This window comes from Aquarana catesbeiana, linkage group LG11, assembly GCF_042186555.1.
Source record: "Aquarana catesbeiana isolate 2022-GZ linkage group LG11, ASM4218655v1, whole genome shotgun sequence".
In the NCBI taxonomy this organism is placed as follows: Eukaryota; Metazoa; Chordata; class Amphibia; order Anura; family Ranidae; genus Aquarana; species Aquarana catesbeiana.
Window position 1 is genome coordinate 115,925,006 of NC_133334.1, and position 16,457 is coordinate 115,941,462.

Consider the following 16,457-nt stretch of genomic DNA (forward strand, 5'->3'; position numbering starts at 1 on the left):
TGATCAGCTGTCATTGACTGACAGCTGATGACGTGGTAATGGATTGGGATCGACCCCGTACTCCGAACTGTGATCAGCCGAGTCTCACAGACTCGCTGATCATAGAGCGCGCCATGCGCACCCTGCAGTGGGCACGCAGGCTGCTCGGGCATGGGAGGACGTCAACAGATGTACTCCCGGCAAAGTAGGTCCATGCTGTAGCCGTCACTCGTCTATAGCACGGATCTGAAGCAGTTAAATTGGTTTTAAACACAAAAGGCTTTTTACCTTAATGCATTCCCTGCATCAAGGTAAAAAACCTTCAGCGCTAAGTATGAGAGCATTGGCTCTCTCTGCTCTCTCCCTCCTCACTGAACAGACAGGACAGAAAGGCAGTAGCCTTTCCACCTATCAATTACAGACAGTAACCAGAGAGCAGGGGTGGGGCTGAGCCACACTCTGTTTGTCATTGGACAGACAGAGCGCAGATCAGGATCGAGCCCGCATAAGTGCCCCCATAGCAAGCAGCTTGCTATGGGGCACTTGGCAGGGGGAGGAGCCAGGAGCGCTGGCGGGGAACCCCAGAAGAGAAGAGGGATCAGGGCTACTCTGTGCAAAACCATTGCACGGAGCAGGTAAGTATGACATGTTTGTTAATTATTAAATAAATTGAAGTTGCACAACCTCTCATATAATGTTAACAAAATAAAAATAATATGTACATATAACAGATGACACTACAAAAGTGTCCTGTGAACAAAGACTTCTTTACAATCAAAAGTCCGTGCTCATCGATGTGCAGAATTGCTACAATAAAGTGCCAGTAAGGCCTCTTGCACACTGCAGCTTGAAAAAGCTCGGTACAGCTTTTTTTTTTTTTTTTAAGGGGCTGAGATACAGCCCATTAATTGTAATGTGCCTATCATCACAGGTGCATAACCAAGCGCCGTGCATTCTTCAGTATAAAAAAAAAAAAAAAACAGCTTTTTTTGGTCAGTAATTTACGCCTCTTGTGCACAAATACATGCAAATGTGCACAAATGTGCACAAATGATCATTTACATATGGTGCAAAACAAGAACGCGAGAATAAGTGTTTGCGGATTTTCACAAAAATGCACGCGTGCGTGCTAAATTGCGCAAATGCATATACGCGAAAATGCGCATAAATGCGCACACATACCAAAAAAAGCGTCCAAAAAAGTAGATGCTCTAACAGGAGTATTATGTGCAAGAGGCCTAATTCTTCAATGAAACTGTGAATCAACAGTGCTAACACAGTCCCACACCTACTGGTGTAATTAAAGTGCATATTGACCATTTGTGTCACACGTGTCACCTCAGTGCTCACAGAACTCTCACCTTCATGTATAAATCTATGCGCCAAATTAATATTAACCAGTTCGTAATCAGGTCTCTGTTTAATTTAGGGTCCTCCAGATGTCTTCATACGTGTTTCTGATTTCCTGGGGTTCTGGTCTCTTTAAGGCTCCGAATACCTTGTATACTCACAAACATGTCAGGAAACAGACATATGGAGGATGCCTCCCATAGTGTAATATTTCAAGATATAGCCTTTTATTAAAGTTAAAATTGTGCTTACATATGAAAAAATCTTTAAATCCACCAATGTATTATACACAAGAATCCCGAAAAGCACCCTCTTATGTCACTTCCGATCTGCGACTGCCTCGGAGACCCCCCCCTACGCGTTACGTCATGCCCACATGACTCCTTCAGGGGACTTCAAGGGACAGACTTCACGTGACTTCAGGGGACAATAACCATTCACACTTCTGTTTTTGGTTTGGTAATTTTCCACTGTATTATTTATAAGTATTGATTTAACTTATACACAAAGGGAGCTCAGAAGTTCACACACTTTTTGTTTAGTTTATATGACATGTTTTTTTATTTTTATTTTTACATTTTTGTTTACAATTTATTTATTAGTCAGGAACCACAGCATGAAGCATTACTTTGCCTGGCTCATCCCTATCTAAGGTATGTCAGGCAGTATAGGGCACCATGATTTCTAATGGCAACCCTGGCTGTATACAATCAGTCACAGGTGCAAAATGTCAGAATACGATGGAGATTCCTCCATCTATGTTGTATAGTGTGGACAGGGGAATCAATAGAGATTTCATGTTCAAAAAAGTCTTATGCCGCGTACACACGATCGGACATTTGAACAAAATCCTGGATGTATTTCCGACGGCTGTTGGCTCAAACATGTCTTGCATACACACGGTCACACAAATGTTGTCGGAAATTCCGAACGTCAAAAACGCGCGAAGTACAACACGTACGACAATCCAAGAAAAATGAAGTTCAGTAGCCAGTGCGGCTCTTCTGCTTGATTCCGAGCATGCGTGGAATTTTGTGCGTCGGAATTGTGTACACACGATCGGAATTTCCGACAACGGATTTTGTTGTCGGAAAATTTAAGAACCAGCTCTCAAATTTTTGTTGTCAGAAATTCTGACAACAAATGTCCGATGGAGCCTACACACGGTCGGAATTTCCATCAAAAAGCTCACATCGGACATTTGTTTTCAGAAACTTCCGACCGTCTGTACGCGGCATTACAGTGTATGTCCAGCTTATCTAAGACTAAAAAGAAAGTTTTGGCTGGAATTATTCTTGAAGTTATGCAGCATGTTTTTGTGGAAATTAAAACGGTAAACGTTTACGGCCGAAACTATGGTTATGAATTAAGATTCTGCATGAAATTGTAAAACGTGGAAAAATAATAAAGCTGGTTATTACATTGTGACAGCTAATCGCCATCATCATTGTCATGCAAGGTTGCCATGTCATTAGCAAAATGGATGGGATTCTTAGTATATGAGGTTATGTATCTTTGTAAACCTGGGACTTGCTATTGATTTAATACACAGCAAAGTGGAAAATAAACAGCAGTATGCACACATACATTCTCTCCTGTCTAGTCACAGCGTACAGGGCTGGAGCTGTCCTGCAGGTGTCCCCTCCCAGTATCACTAGACCTGTCCTTCTGGTTTAACTCCACCTCTGTTTGTTCACAGTGAAACATTCACCTGCTGTCAGATCACTACAGAAAGCAGTTTAGTGGCATCCAGGCAAAGTGACCTCCAAGGGGGAGCCCCAACACAGCAAGTCCTTTTCTTTTATTGCGTCCTCTGGAATTACTAGGAGATTGGATTAAAGGCACACGGTGCGAAACTACGTGCAAGTTAAAACGGTGAGTTACCTGTTGGCCTGTTAAACATCTACTAAGCTGAATGCGACTCTACATACTAATGAAAGGGGCTAACAATGGGCACATTGATTGAATAGAGGAAACCAATGAAAGCAAACAATTGAATTAATGATGTTGTTACATAATAATTGCACTGTAGTAAAAAGTTACGTTTTAAAAAATGTCAACTATAAATGATTAGGATATATATGAAGAAATAATATGTGAACACTTTTCAGATATTAAAAAAATGAATTGATGGTACAGATATGTAAAAAAACAAAAAAAAAGTATTGTGTTAATCAAAGCAGAGGGCAAGAAGCAACCTAGGAAGAAGCTAATCATGATCACAGATAGTGATGTGATCAAGGTTAGTGAAAAGCACCAGCAATGTACCTGAGTTGTAAAGAAGTGATATATGTAGAATAGGGGGGAAGAGCCGGTCACTTCCTCTCTCTCTCTATACCTTCGTGGGCCCCTTGGCAAGGCACCATGTAATATGAGAGAGGGTCTGGCACTACCCCAAGCTGCTTCTTGTTGTGTTCATTACTGGAAGCTTTGGCAAGTGGCTCATTGAAGTGAGAGTAAATTCTGGCATTAATGCTAGTCTTGTTTAAAGTGCTTCATTGAGTAGGCATTCCTCGTCCTGTAAACTTGGCACATTCTGTGGGGATGAGAAACGATTCTAATTTATTTATTACCTGCAATGGTGTGCTGCAACCCACAGCAACTAGGTCCACTGAAAGTCAGCTTCTGATTGGCTGCAACTTCTGATTAAATATATTCATCAACCTGTATAAGGCATGTAGAGAAAAAAAATATATATTTATATCCACACACATCATGGCTGAACAACATTCAGTTACATATTAACTCTCTTTTGGAATACAAATTAGAGTTTTCTGTATGGAGTCTTGCAAAATAACTGAATTATTATAAATGCTCAAAACTGATGTTAACTAAGCAGATAGTATGGCTGGAAGAGATTGCAGTAGAAAGATAATGATTTTAGTAGAATGGTACAGCGAGATTTATATACCTAGTGCAATAAAGCCATAAACTGCATCCTTTCCAAGTATATGAGAGAATTTGCTGATTGGCTGGTACTGCGAAGATGCCTTTTAACATGGCTGTGACATAAAAGCTAAACCATAAATAAAAGATGGAAAGAAAAACTGATTGTTCAACCATGTGTAGAAGGTAAAAATTTAGACTGATTAAAAAGGATTCTAAAATGATTTGAGGAACAATATTATTGTATATAAGCCAATAGAAAACTGTTTTTTTCTATGCTGCCAAGTCTTCATATTTTATTCATATGACACAAATTTGGAATAGGATAACTAATGAGTGTCTTTGGATGGCTTTAATGGGTTAAATAATCCAGTACCTGTTCATAGATATGCTCCCTGCAAAGAAAACTGGTAGGCGGGTAGTATCATTAATTAATCATCTCACACGTTTAATATATGGATTTGTGCAACTTCCCATAGTGGTGTTCCTCTTTACGTAGCTGAACCTTTATTGCACATTTTAAGGTATGCTGACATTTTAAGTCATTCATGACAAGAGAAGAGACTGCTCAGCCTGTCATACGCTCTGTTAGATCTAGCTGGATTTGCCTGGTGTGTGTAGGCAAGAGTAATGGTGAAAGCAGCCAGGTTGTGGTGAGAACCAGTGTTGTATATTATAAGGATAATGTACTGAAGAGCAGTTTCCTAAACCAATCCTCATGCTACAATTGTCTTTCTCAAACTTTTTTTTTTACATGGAGTAACCCTTAAAATAGTTTTTAGATGTCAGGGAACCCATCCACTAAAATTATTTCACCTACAGCTTATGGCATATTAGTGTGATGATTAAGTTGTACATAGTTTGAAATAAAAGAATAAATGAATGGGGTTTCCAGCATAATCATAAAATGAAATGAAGTGAATAATAATAATAATGACCAGAAAAGATACAAAGGCAGTAAATAATTTAGTGCCTCCTGAACATTGGTGGTCGGTGTAGGCAGGAGATCAGTCTGCCACTGCTCTCTTTCTAAGGAACTCTTAGTAACCTTTGGAGGAACCTTGGTTAAGAAAGGCTGTGCTAGAGTAGAAACAGTTTTTGTAGACCCATACTCTGCAATCCAATTTTGCAAACAGCTAGTGCCCTCAACCTGGCCCAACCCAGAACATGCCCCTGAAACCCTAGTAAAGCCTGCTTCTACCAGTGCCATGAAACATGAGACTGCCAAGTTACATAAAGACTTCTATGTCATGGCAAGCAAAGCAAGTTACCAAGAGACTGTAGAATAATAGGAAGACTACCATATTGTGGTAAGGCTGTGGAGGTATACTCAAACTGCCATGTGGACATGGAAGCTTGTATTTTAGTAGCTGGTTCTGAGTGGAATGACATGTAACATCCTTTCTTAGCACTAGGCCATTTGACTTGTGATGGCATATGATGGGTAGGAATATGATTATATCCTGTAAAGACTGCTCTTGATCGACCAGTAAGGTTCTATACACACTAGTGAATAAGTATATCATAACAGACATGGCTTGATAAAACACAGCTTTGTCCAATGTTGGGTCGATTTACTAAAGGCAAATAGGCTGTTCACTTTACAAGGGAAGTTGCACTTTGCAAAGGAATTTGCCCCCAGAAGTTAGCGAATGAGGCGAGGCCCTGCTAATTCCATTATCCAATCCTGTGCAAACAAAATTCTGTTTTTTTTTTTTTCCTTGAACATGATTAGGTACTCTTTGCAAAGTGGAACTTCACCACATTCACAAAGCTCTGGACAAAATTCCCTTGCAAAGTGCAACATCCCTTGCAAAGAGAATAGCCTGTTGCCTTTAGTAAATCAACCCTAGTATGTTGTTTATGTGCTGACACAAGTCAATACAGGCAGAATCTACAGCTCCATGGTGAACTGGGCTTATCATGCGTACACAAATCTATATGACAAGCTTAGTCAAACATGCGTTCAAATAGTAGCCATCCTGCACACACTGACCTGTGTCCTAACATAAATGATGCAAAGAGCATTTTGCTACACTTATTATATCAATTCTTTACACTTGCCCACTATACCAAGATGACATTGTCATTGTCAGAAATTCTGTTTGCAGTATGGGGGATTGTAGAGAATATTTGATTGGATGCCGTAAGGCAACATGAACTTCTTGGTTTTCCCCAGATATTTTGTTAAAAGAGACTCTGTAAAGACTGACAGCTGAAACCATTCAGAAATGTTAATAATTGTCCCAACTTGCCAATACATTTAGTACATTGTGTTGGAAATTTTGGAGCTTTTGATCAGCTTCCAACAACACCAATTCTACCAACCATGGCTTAGGTGTTGTTTGAGCGTTGAATTATTAAGTGATCAAAAGTAGCATTGGAAACTTTCAAAAATGTGTTTTGACCACCAATTTGATTGATTAGCACTTCAAATTCAATTGTTAGGTCTCTCAAAACTGGGAAACAAATTAGATGGTGCCTGGAAGATTGCTGTGGTTGAATGATGGAAAATTTGCCAACAATTTTCAATGTGTACTCTGTACAGGTGGATCAGAGTAGGGAAACAATTGTAAAGGGAACCATTTGTTCAAAGTAAAGTGAGCCTAAACATTCCCTAAAAGTGATATCTAGCATTTGCAATGTTTTTTTTATGAATATACACAAGAATGTGGTCAGCTCGATGGAATTAATGATATCAGAGCTTTTTATTTAAAACTTTGCTTCTAATCTGCCTCTTCCTATTCCGCGGTGTGTCCTATTCCTCGGTGAGCGGCCCCGTTTTCCTTCTGGGAACTGTGTGTGTTCCCAGAAAACCACGGGGCCATTCACAGAGCGCCGCTCCGCTCGTGCGTGCACAGTAGGAAACTGGCAGTGAAGCCGCAAGGCTCCACTGCCTGTTTCCCTTAGTTAGGATGGTGGTGCCAGGACCTGAGAGCCGAGGGACGGGACAGCCTTGGGCGGCCGACATCGGGGGCACCCAGGACAGGTAAGTCTACTTATTTAAAGTCAGCAGCTACAGTGTTTGTAGCTGCTGACTTAAAAAAAATGTTTTTCGCGGCCGGAACCCCTGCTTTAATTATAAATTAGTGGGGCAGCATTCCCATATTGTTGCCTTTCAAAAAACGTTTCAGCACAATAAATGTTTGTTTGGCTTTGTTTGTTTTCGAAGCAAGTAAAGCCCAATTAGGGTCCTTTCACACTGGGGCGGTTTGCAGGCGCTATTGCGCTAATAATAGCGCCTGCAAAACAACCCGGAAGTGCCGCTGCTTTGATTCCAGTGTGAAAGCCCCGAGGGGTTTCACACTGGAGCGGTGCCCTAGCAGGACGTTAAAAAAAGTCCTGCTAGTAGCATCTTCGGAGCGGTGAAGGAGCGGAGTGTATACCGCTCCTTTACCACTCCTGCCCATTGAAATCAATGGGACGGCGCGGCTATACCGCCGGCAAAGCGCCTCTGCAGAGGCGCCTTACGGTGGTTTTTAACCCTTTCTCGGACGCTAGCGGGGGGTAAAAACCCCCGCTAGCGGCCGAATACCGACGGTAAAGCGCCGCTTACAATAGCAGCACTTTACCGCCGATGCCGCCCCCGCCTCAGTGTGAAAGGGCCCTTAATGGGAAAAAATGAAGCATAGGAGTACACCAGACAGCTTTCTGTAGAGAACGCTTTTAGGCCTCTTGCACACTGAAGCTTGAAAAAGCTCAGTATAGCTTCTTTTTTTTTTTTTACTGAGCTAAAATACAACCCATTAATTGCAATGTGTCTATGCACACAGGCACGTAGCATTCTTCAGTAAAAAAAAAAAAAAAAAAAAAAAATAGAAAAATCTGCTTTTTTGGTCAGTAATTTATGCCTCATGTGTGCAAATGCGCATGATTGTGTGCAAGAGGCCTTAAAGCTGAAGTTTAGTTAGAAACAAATTGTGGGGTACAACTTCAGTCACTCAAGTTGCCACTAATGAAGTGTGTCCCATGAACAGCCGACTGCTGTTTACTAAAGAAATGTTCCCTCCAGTGATCAGAGGCATAGCTCCCAACTGTCCCTGATTTCGAGGGATAGTCCCTGATTTGGAATAAATTCCCTCTGTCCCTCTTTCCTCCTCATTTGTCCCTCATTTTGGTCAGATTTGTATAGTTGTATATAAAATGCACTTGTAAATTCCAAAAGCCAGTATATAGGAATAGTAGAGGTAACAAAAGCACTTGTGGGTTAAACCTATCATTTTTTTGTACAATTCTCCTTTAAGGGGGTGTGGCAGGGGGTGTGTCCTATGCCTACATTCTTTTGCTAATAGGTGTCCCTTGTTCCCATCTCAGAAAGTTGGGAGGTATGCAGAGGTCCTCTTCCCAGTACAGAACCTCAGGCCCTGCATGGGTTAACTACCTTGGGTCTAACATTGAAAAAGTCCTGATGGCTGCCCTCCCCTTTCTGGCCTCTCCTCCATTCAAAAACTCATTGCATTGTTTTCATAAAATGCAACATGTTCTCTAAATGCAGGAGATGAGCTTGTCATCCATCCACCTCTTATCTATTCAAAGAATGTGTTAAATTCTGCAAGAACAATACAAGGAGTGCTGTGAATGGCGAGAGGACTGGAAGGGTGGGTAGCTGTCGGGACTCCTTCAGTGTTAGACCCAAAGCAGTTAACCCATGCAGGGCCAGAAGTTCAACGCTATGAAGAAGACTCAGCTTCACCGGAGAGATTTCTATAGTAATGAGCAATCAGCAATAAACTTTAGTACAGGTAAGTTATGTGACTAAAGTTATATCCTAAAATAAAAAAAAAAAAAAACACTTCAGCTTGAAGGACACAGCAGGCTCCGCACCACCCTCTGCATTTTAGGAATGTTATGTAAAATACAGGTGTAGTATGGAGCAAACAATGACGTGTCCTGTAGACATTATAATTCAGCTTCTGGCTATTTGATCTTATCTCAGCGGTCCTTCAATGCTATAGATATTTCCATTTGATTTTATCTAAAGAGAAGCTACATGGAAACAAAGGACAGAATTTAAAATGCAGTTATGCAAATATGGCATACGGTAAAGTAAAAATATCAAAGGTCATGTCTAATTACAAAAATATAACAATATTATAATTACAATAATTACTATAATAACTCAAAAAGTGTAGTTGCTTAAAGTACAGCATAGGTCCTCCTTATTGGGATAACACATCGCTTCCTGTAACTGTCAAATTGACCTGACGCTTAGCTGTGACCTTTTGACAGCCTTGATGCAGCTCTGACAGGTAAAAATCTAGTGAATGAATTAGTTCTAGTCCCTGCTTCCAAATATAAGAAAAGCTTCTACAGTGAAGGTCATCTTAATATTGTAAAGATTAAAGTATAACTAAAGGCAAACATTTTTTTTGTCTGTGTCCTGTTTACCATTATCATGGGAAGTGAAAATAAAAGAAAATCACAATTTTTGAGTTGTCCTCAGAAAAGTAATAGAGAGGAAATTTTTTGGGGAAATCTTGTAGAACTAGGGACTCTAGTTCTGGTGACCTATGGGGTCCCCAAGGAATTCCCTTAATTTGCAGGTATTTCCTGTCACTTCCTGTTTAGCTATGGGACAAGAAGTGAATGGAAATCTCCACAATGAGACACAGATGGCAAAAAAAAAAAAAATCTGACAGGGGCCAAGTTTTGATTCATCTATGGGCAGGCTGGTTGTACTGAAGCCGGTCCTTCAATCGAGCTAGAGCTGCACGATTCTGGCCAAAATGAGAATCGCGATTTTTTTTGCTTAGAATAAAAAGATCACGATTCTCTCACAATTCTCGCGACGTAAAATCTTTCACATTATACAAAAAAGAATTGGGCTAACTTTACTGGTTAGTTTTTTTTTAAATTCATTAAAAAAAGAAGTAATTTTTTCAAAAAAAAATTGCATTTGAAAGACCGCTGCACAAATACAGTGTGACATAAAATATGGCAACAACCACCATTAGGGTCTCTACTAAAAAAATATATATAATGTTTGGGGGTCCTACATTATTTTCTAAGAAAAAAAGGGGGTTGAATCGCGCTAAAACAGATTGGTGATCATACACATCATCACCAAACCAAATATTTAGAACTAAGTGAAGAGTTCCCCTTTAGTGTATACATAATATACAAAACACATGTCAAATGAATAATCAATCCAAAAATAAAATGTTCAAAGTGATAATAAAAAGTCCATGTATAAAAAATAAATCACCCAAGTGATATGAAAGTATCTTAAAAAAGTTCCAAAAAACATAAATTCTTGCTGTGAGAAGAAAAAAGCGTGCTTGCTCCACCAGCATGAAATCAGACTGGCCGCTTACCAGAAACTCATGATCCCCCGTTACAGAGGATCAGAGAAAGCTGTTTGTTAATACTGCTTCGAACTATGACCAATGGATCAGAGACCTTATACCGAGATGGGACATCAAAGACTGCAGGGTCAGGCTAAAGGTGTTCACACTGACAGGTACTCAGACATCAGACCACAGCATTGCAGATACGGTCATAGAAGGAAAAAAAGGCTGCATATAGTGTAAAATCATTGACTTTATTGGATAAGTAAAAAGTTAAACTCACATGTTAGTAGACAATAGTAGGCATGTAGTGTAGTCTGGAGCGCCGGCCGGAAGCTCACAGACAGCCCATCCTACTGGAAACAACAGCAGCAATGGGAGGTGACGAGAACACGTCGCTCTGCCCTACGCATCGTTTCGTGATAGAGTCACATCATCCAGGGGCTAACTTTACTGGTTAGTTTTTTTTTTTTAATTCATTAAAAAAAGAAGCAATTTTTTCCAAAAAAAATTGCATTTGAAAGACCGCTGCACAAATACAGTGTGACATAAAATATTGCAACAACCACCATTTTATTCTCTAGGGTCTCTACTAAAAAATATATATATAATGTTTGGGGGTCCTACATTATTTTCTAGCAAAAAAAAAAAAATGATTTTACCTTAAAACCATCAAGTGTCAGAAAAAGGTTTAGTGTTTAATTGGTTAAACTTTCCTCATTTACACACAAAGTCTATTCCTTTGACAAATTGTTACAGTGTTTATACTTAAGTTCCACTGCTAAAGAATGTTGTGATTCTTGGCAGACTGCCCGTTTTTTTTGTTTCTTCCTTTCTTTTGAAGGCTGTGGCTTCAGAAGAGCAGAGAGAATTCTTTGCATAGAAAGAATCATGAAACACTTTTGTCGGAACGGGGGAAAAAATCGCGATAACGATTCTTGACGATTAATCGTGCAGCTCAACAACAAGCCTGTCAGATTTTTTGCATGCGATTACTCCCAACAGCTATAGCTGCTAGTAGTAATCATTGTGTTCTGCCGGCATGGAAGGCTCCCCAACGCAGAACACAATATAGCTGCGGGAGAGATTCCCACATCAACACATTCAGTGTTGATGGGGGCATCAAGCAATTTTCTTTCCTGCCACGTGCAGGAAAGAAAATTGCATCATCTATAGATTTAGTGAGAAAAGTGAAAGGCATTTTTTTTTTTTTTTTTCATTTTGTAGTTTTTCTTTTTTCTTTTGGTGTTGTTTATTTGTTATAAAAAGAATTTCAAAAATAAAATCTAAATCGAGTGTAAAGTAAAACCGTTGCATAGCAATGCAAAGCAGGAATCAAAGTCTGCGTGTGTAAATAAACTAATTATTATACAGGATTTAAATAGCGCCAACAGTTTGCGCAGCGCTTTACAAATATGGCTGTTCCTACGTACATATATCATTGCAAATTATATCATTCAAATATCTATATGAAGCTGGTGTCTATGACATCTTTATCTATGGTATAATATAAAATGATAGTTGAAAAAACAATATATTCCCTTTTAAGGAGAATGCTTATATCCCCTTGCATGAATAAAAAAAATGAATACAGAGAAAATATTTACAGAAAAGATATCATGAAACAGACAATTAGCAAATGTAAAATAAATCAGAATAAAAGTGAAGAAACATTTAAAGCAGACCTTTACCTAAAAAAACGAATTAATTGCACCTGGCTCCAGCCCCTCTCTCTCCCATGATTGGATAATATTTTTGTGCTTTAGGGTGGCACTGCCTTTTTTCATGCCTGGGTGAGAATGACATTGTGCCCAATTTCACGCATGTGCAGATGGGTGGAAGGTCTGCCTGGCTTGTGGGACCTGGCAGAGACCTTCCGCATATCTGCCTATGAGTGGGTACACCTACGACTTGGGCACAACTAGCATGTTGGATTTTTACATGCAATTATTGCCAGTGGCTATAGCTGCTAGCAATAATCACTGTGTTCTCCCAGCAAGAATGGCTTCCCACCTCTCTCTGTCAGGAGAACACAATAGCTCCATGGGAGGGATTCCCCCGATCAACACCAAGGCTGGGTTCACACCTCCGACAGATGTGGCTCGCAGCAGGGGTCTGGTGCGTCCCTGTTCTCCATTTCAGGGATGAATCAGGGCCACATTTTTGCCTGAATTTGGCCCTGAAACAGAGCCAAAGACGCACAGCATTTCTGTGCAAGCAGCTCCACAGCTGCAACCGAGATATGTGAAAAGGCTCCATAGGGAGCCAGTCACAATCTCCTGTCATGCGAATTGGATGCGGGGAAACCCATAGGTTTGAACCCAGCCTTACTGTGTTGATGGGGGAAGGAACGATTTTCTTTCCTGCAACCTGTGGTTGCAGGAAAGAAAATCGCATCATCTATGGCCTGCCTTAGGTTCTTCTTTAACAAAGTTCACCTGGTTTTTGAGTCTTCATTAGTAATGTAAACACAATCTTCTGTATTAGATTAGAGCTATTATAAATGACTATGATTGATTTTTTACAGTTTTGATTGAGAATGAGAGCACCAGCTGCCCATTTGCAGCCATCTTTTTAGGTCCATGAAGAGAAAATTTACAGAACTAACAAAACCAAAGAGTCTGAGGGGTGTGCTGCCAATTGTTGTAACCATACAGTATCTACAGTATATTTATATCCGACCATGTTTTACAACCTGACAACCGACATTATTATTGAACAGAATGATATTACAATTTTTTAGAGGCCAAATAAGATATTTTAATCAGGTGCATATATCACTTAGAATATTGAATGTGTTCTGTTCGTATTGTAGAATAAGGGTGCTTGACGTTTAACTGATTTTTATTAGGCTAACTCCATCACAGCAGGAAATATGGAATATGAGTACAGTTTGGAAACACAAAAGTGCAGTCAAAATGAAACTCACAGATGTGTAAATGCTCCTAGACAGTTTCACAGTTATTTACAACAGGGCTCTATTAGGAGGCTTTGCAGACTCTTCCGAATACTGTTTATGATAGTGCTAGATGTTTTACTACCCCCTGCCTGGCATCTAAGTCCCCAGCTTTTTGTTTGTGTCTTAAAGTAGTATTAAACCCAAAAGCAAACATGTATTGTATTGCAGATTACCAATTCTCAAATGTAAGGCTACATGCCCACGGATGTTTTAAAAAATGAGCTGCAAAGCTAGTACCGACGCCAGGAAAAAAGCAGCGTTAAAAACACGTTTTTTTCGCGTTTTGCATTGGCGTCAATACCCTTTTAGCCATCCTAGCTTTTAGCTGCGTTTCTCTGTCTCTATTCAAAATCAATTGTTCCCTATGAGAGCCCACTGATTTGAATAAAAGTCTCACCAGAAGTCGGATCAAGATGATCCGACTTGCGGTGCGACTTGTGTGCTGAGAATCTTGAAGGGGAACCCCGACAAAATTTTGTATGAGGTTCCCTCCAAGATCCATGCCAGACCCTTATCCGAGCATGCAGCCTGGCAGGTCAGGAAAGGGGGGGGGTGAGCGAGCGCCCCCCCCCCTGGACCATACCAGGCCACATGCACTCAACATGGGGGGGTGGGTGCTTTGAGGCAGAGGGGGGCCCCTGAGCCCCCCCACCCCAAAGCACCTTGTCCCCATGTTGATGAGGACAAGGGCCTCTTCCCGACAACCCTTGCCCAGTGGTTGTTGAGGTCTGTGGGCAGGGACTTATTGTGATCTGGAAGCCCCCTTTAACAAGGGGCCCCCCGGATCACGGCCCCCCACCCTAGGTAAATGAGTATGGGGTACATCATACCCCTACCCATTCACCTAAATGAAAAAGGGTCAAAAATAAACACACTACACAGGTTTTTAAAGTATTTTACTAAAGCAGCTCCGGCTCTTCTCCACTATCTTCTGCTCTTTTGCTGGGTCTTCTCCCCTCTCCGATCCTTCTCCGCTATCTTCTGCTCTTTTGCTGGGTCTTCTCCCCTCTCCGGTCCTTCTTCCGATGTTGTCGAAGTTGCACCGCAAGTCGGATCATCTTGATCCGACTTCTGGTGAGACTTCTATTCAAATCAATGGGCTCCCATAGGGAACCATTGATTTTGAATTGAGACAGAGAAACACGGGACGGTGCATAACGCTGTGTATACAGCGTTAAGCCCCGTTAAATCGCATTTAACACCTTTTACCAGCGTCTGGCGTTTTTACAGCTCTAGCGCTGGAGCCTCAGAACGCACTGGTCCTGGGGTTTTTTTGGAGCTTAAAAACGTCTATGCCACTTACAGCTCAAAAACGCCATGAAGGGCATGAGGCCAAAGGCTAACATGGAGAGGCATTTTTAAGCTGCAAAAAACGCTCAAAGAAGTGGCTGTGAAAACGTCCGTGGGCATGAGGCCTAATGGTTGCATTTGTTTACTTTGAAGGCTTTTTTCCCCTTATTTTCACCTATTGATCTGGCCAGTAAGTGCTAGCTGGAGTTTGGCTTCAGTTTGCTAGTGTATTTAAATCTGCTAGTACAGTTAACATTCCCCTCCCCCAGACTGACAATGCTTCTATCCAAAGGTGTCCATGTTGCTCCTCTAATGCAGGAGGTGTGTTACTGGCCAGATTACCAGGTGAAAATGGAGGGGAAAAAGCCTAAAAAAGAAAATGAATGTAATCACCACATCTAATAGTTGCATACTCAGTCTGGTTGAAAAAAGTCCATCTAGTTCAACCAAAAAAAAAAAATACAATCCTATACCCACAGTTGACCCAAAGGAAGGCAAAAAACCCAACATTACTAAAATGCAATGCGTTACATTTTGTTACATCTTGTGTAAGTTTCTGTACATGTAAGTATTTGTAACTTTGCCCCCCTCCCCTCTTCTTGCTTGTCCAAGTGAATCTTTTATCTTCCTCCATACCATGGATACAACTGAAACAAACTCAAAGATCACCTTGTTTAGAGTCTCCGACCTTAAAGTGAACCTGTTGCTTTGTCCTGCATGGACAAATGGACAATGCACTTTTTTACTTTAAGACAAGGTTTCTTAACCAGGGTTTCCTGGTATCTTTTTAGCTGTGTGTAAGGGGGGCAATTTTCCCACTGGTCAACCGCTTGGTTCTCAGTCTTACACCCAGAGGGGAACAGATGCAGCATCCACCTAGGTAAGTATGATAAAAAAAAAACAAAAACAAAATTCTCTTTTAATATAAGGGGTTCATCTCCCATTGGCCATCAGTGTATGAGATCACTACGCCAGCTATAAGACGACACTTTGCCAATGACCATCAGTGGAAGGAGCAATACGATTTTCACCATTGGTGTTTCTTTTCTGACCATTATTATTACTTTCCCTATATCATGATTGTTACTGAAATACATTTTTCTTATAGAGCAGAGGAGTGGTAAAAAAAACTGTCTACTAATTTAGCAGGGGTTCCCCAGGACATGAAAATGATTTCAAGGGTTCCTCTGTATTAGAAAGGTTGAGATGTAAGGGATTGTTGATGCATTGGCATGCATTATGCTACATTAAAAAAAAAAAAAGGTGCATGGGTAAGACAAAACTCATTGTTTTTGACTACCTGCCTACCACTTACATTAATTTTACTATGAGCGGGTACAAGCTCATTCACGTACATATATGTGAAGGCCTTCTTCCAATTTTGATTAGACACAGCGTGATTTTGGCTGAAATCAGCTGATCGGCTGTGTTCAATCACACACAGAGTTCAGTGTTTACAATCACTGTGTACAGGGAACAACAACCTGGCTATTTCTGCTTCCTGCAAAGCATGGAGACAAAAACAGGCAGATCCGAAAGTAAAAGCAGCACACATTACACATTGTTAGGCACACAGTTAACCCCATGATTGTCCCCAGATGTTAACCCCATCCCAGCCAGTGTCATGAGTTCACTGTACAGTATTATCACTGATCACTGTATTATGGTCACTAGCGTTGTCAGTGTTAGTTAGTGACCCTCCCAGT

The 16,457-nt window shown here is 40.7% G+C and overlaps 1 protein-coding gene across 2 annotated transcripts in view; it reads left to right on the plus strand.

The window, feature by feature from the left end:
- Positions 1-3,005: 3,005 nt before the first annotated feature.
- The window catches only part of EPS8L2 (EPS8 signaling adaptor L2), a 273,304-nt gene continuing 259,852 nt past the window's right edge, over positions 3,006-16,457 (plus strand). For both annotated transcript variants that reach the window (XM_073604930.1, XM_073604932.1), the window contains exon 1: positions 3,006-3,204. The gene's annotated coding sequence lies outside the window, so the exon portion shown is untranslated. The remainder of the gene's footprint in view (positions 3,205-16,457) is intronic.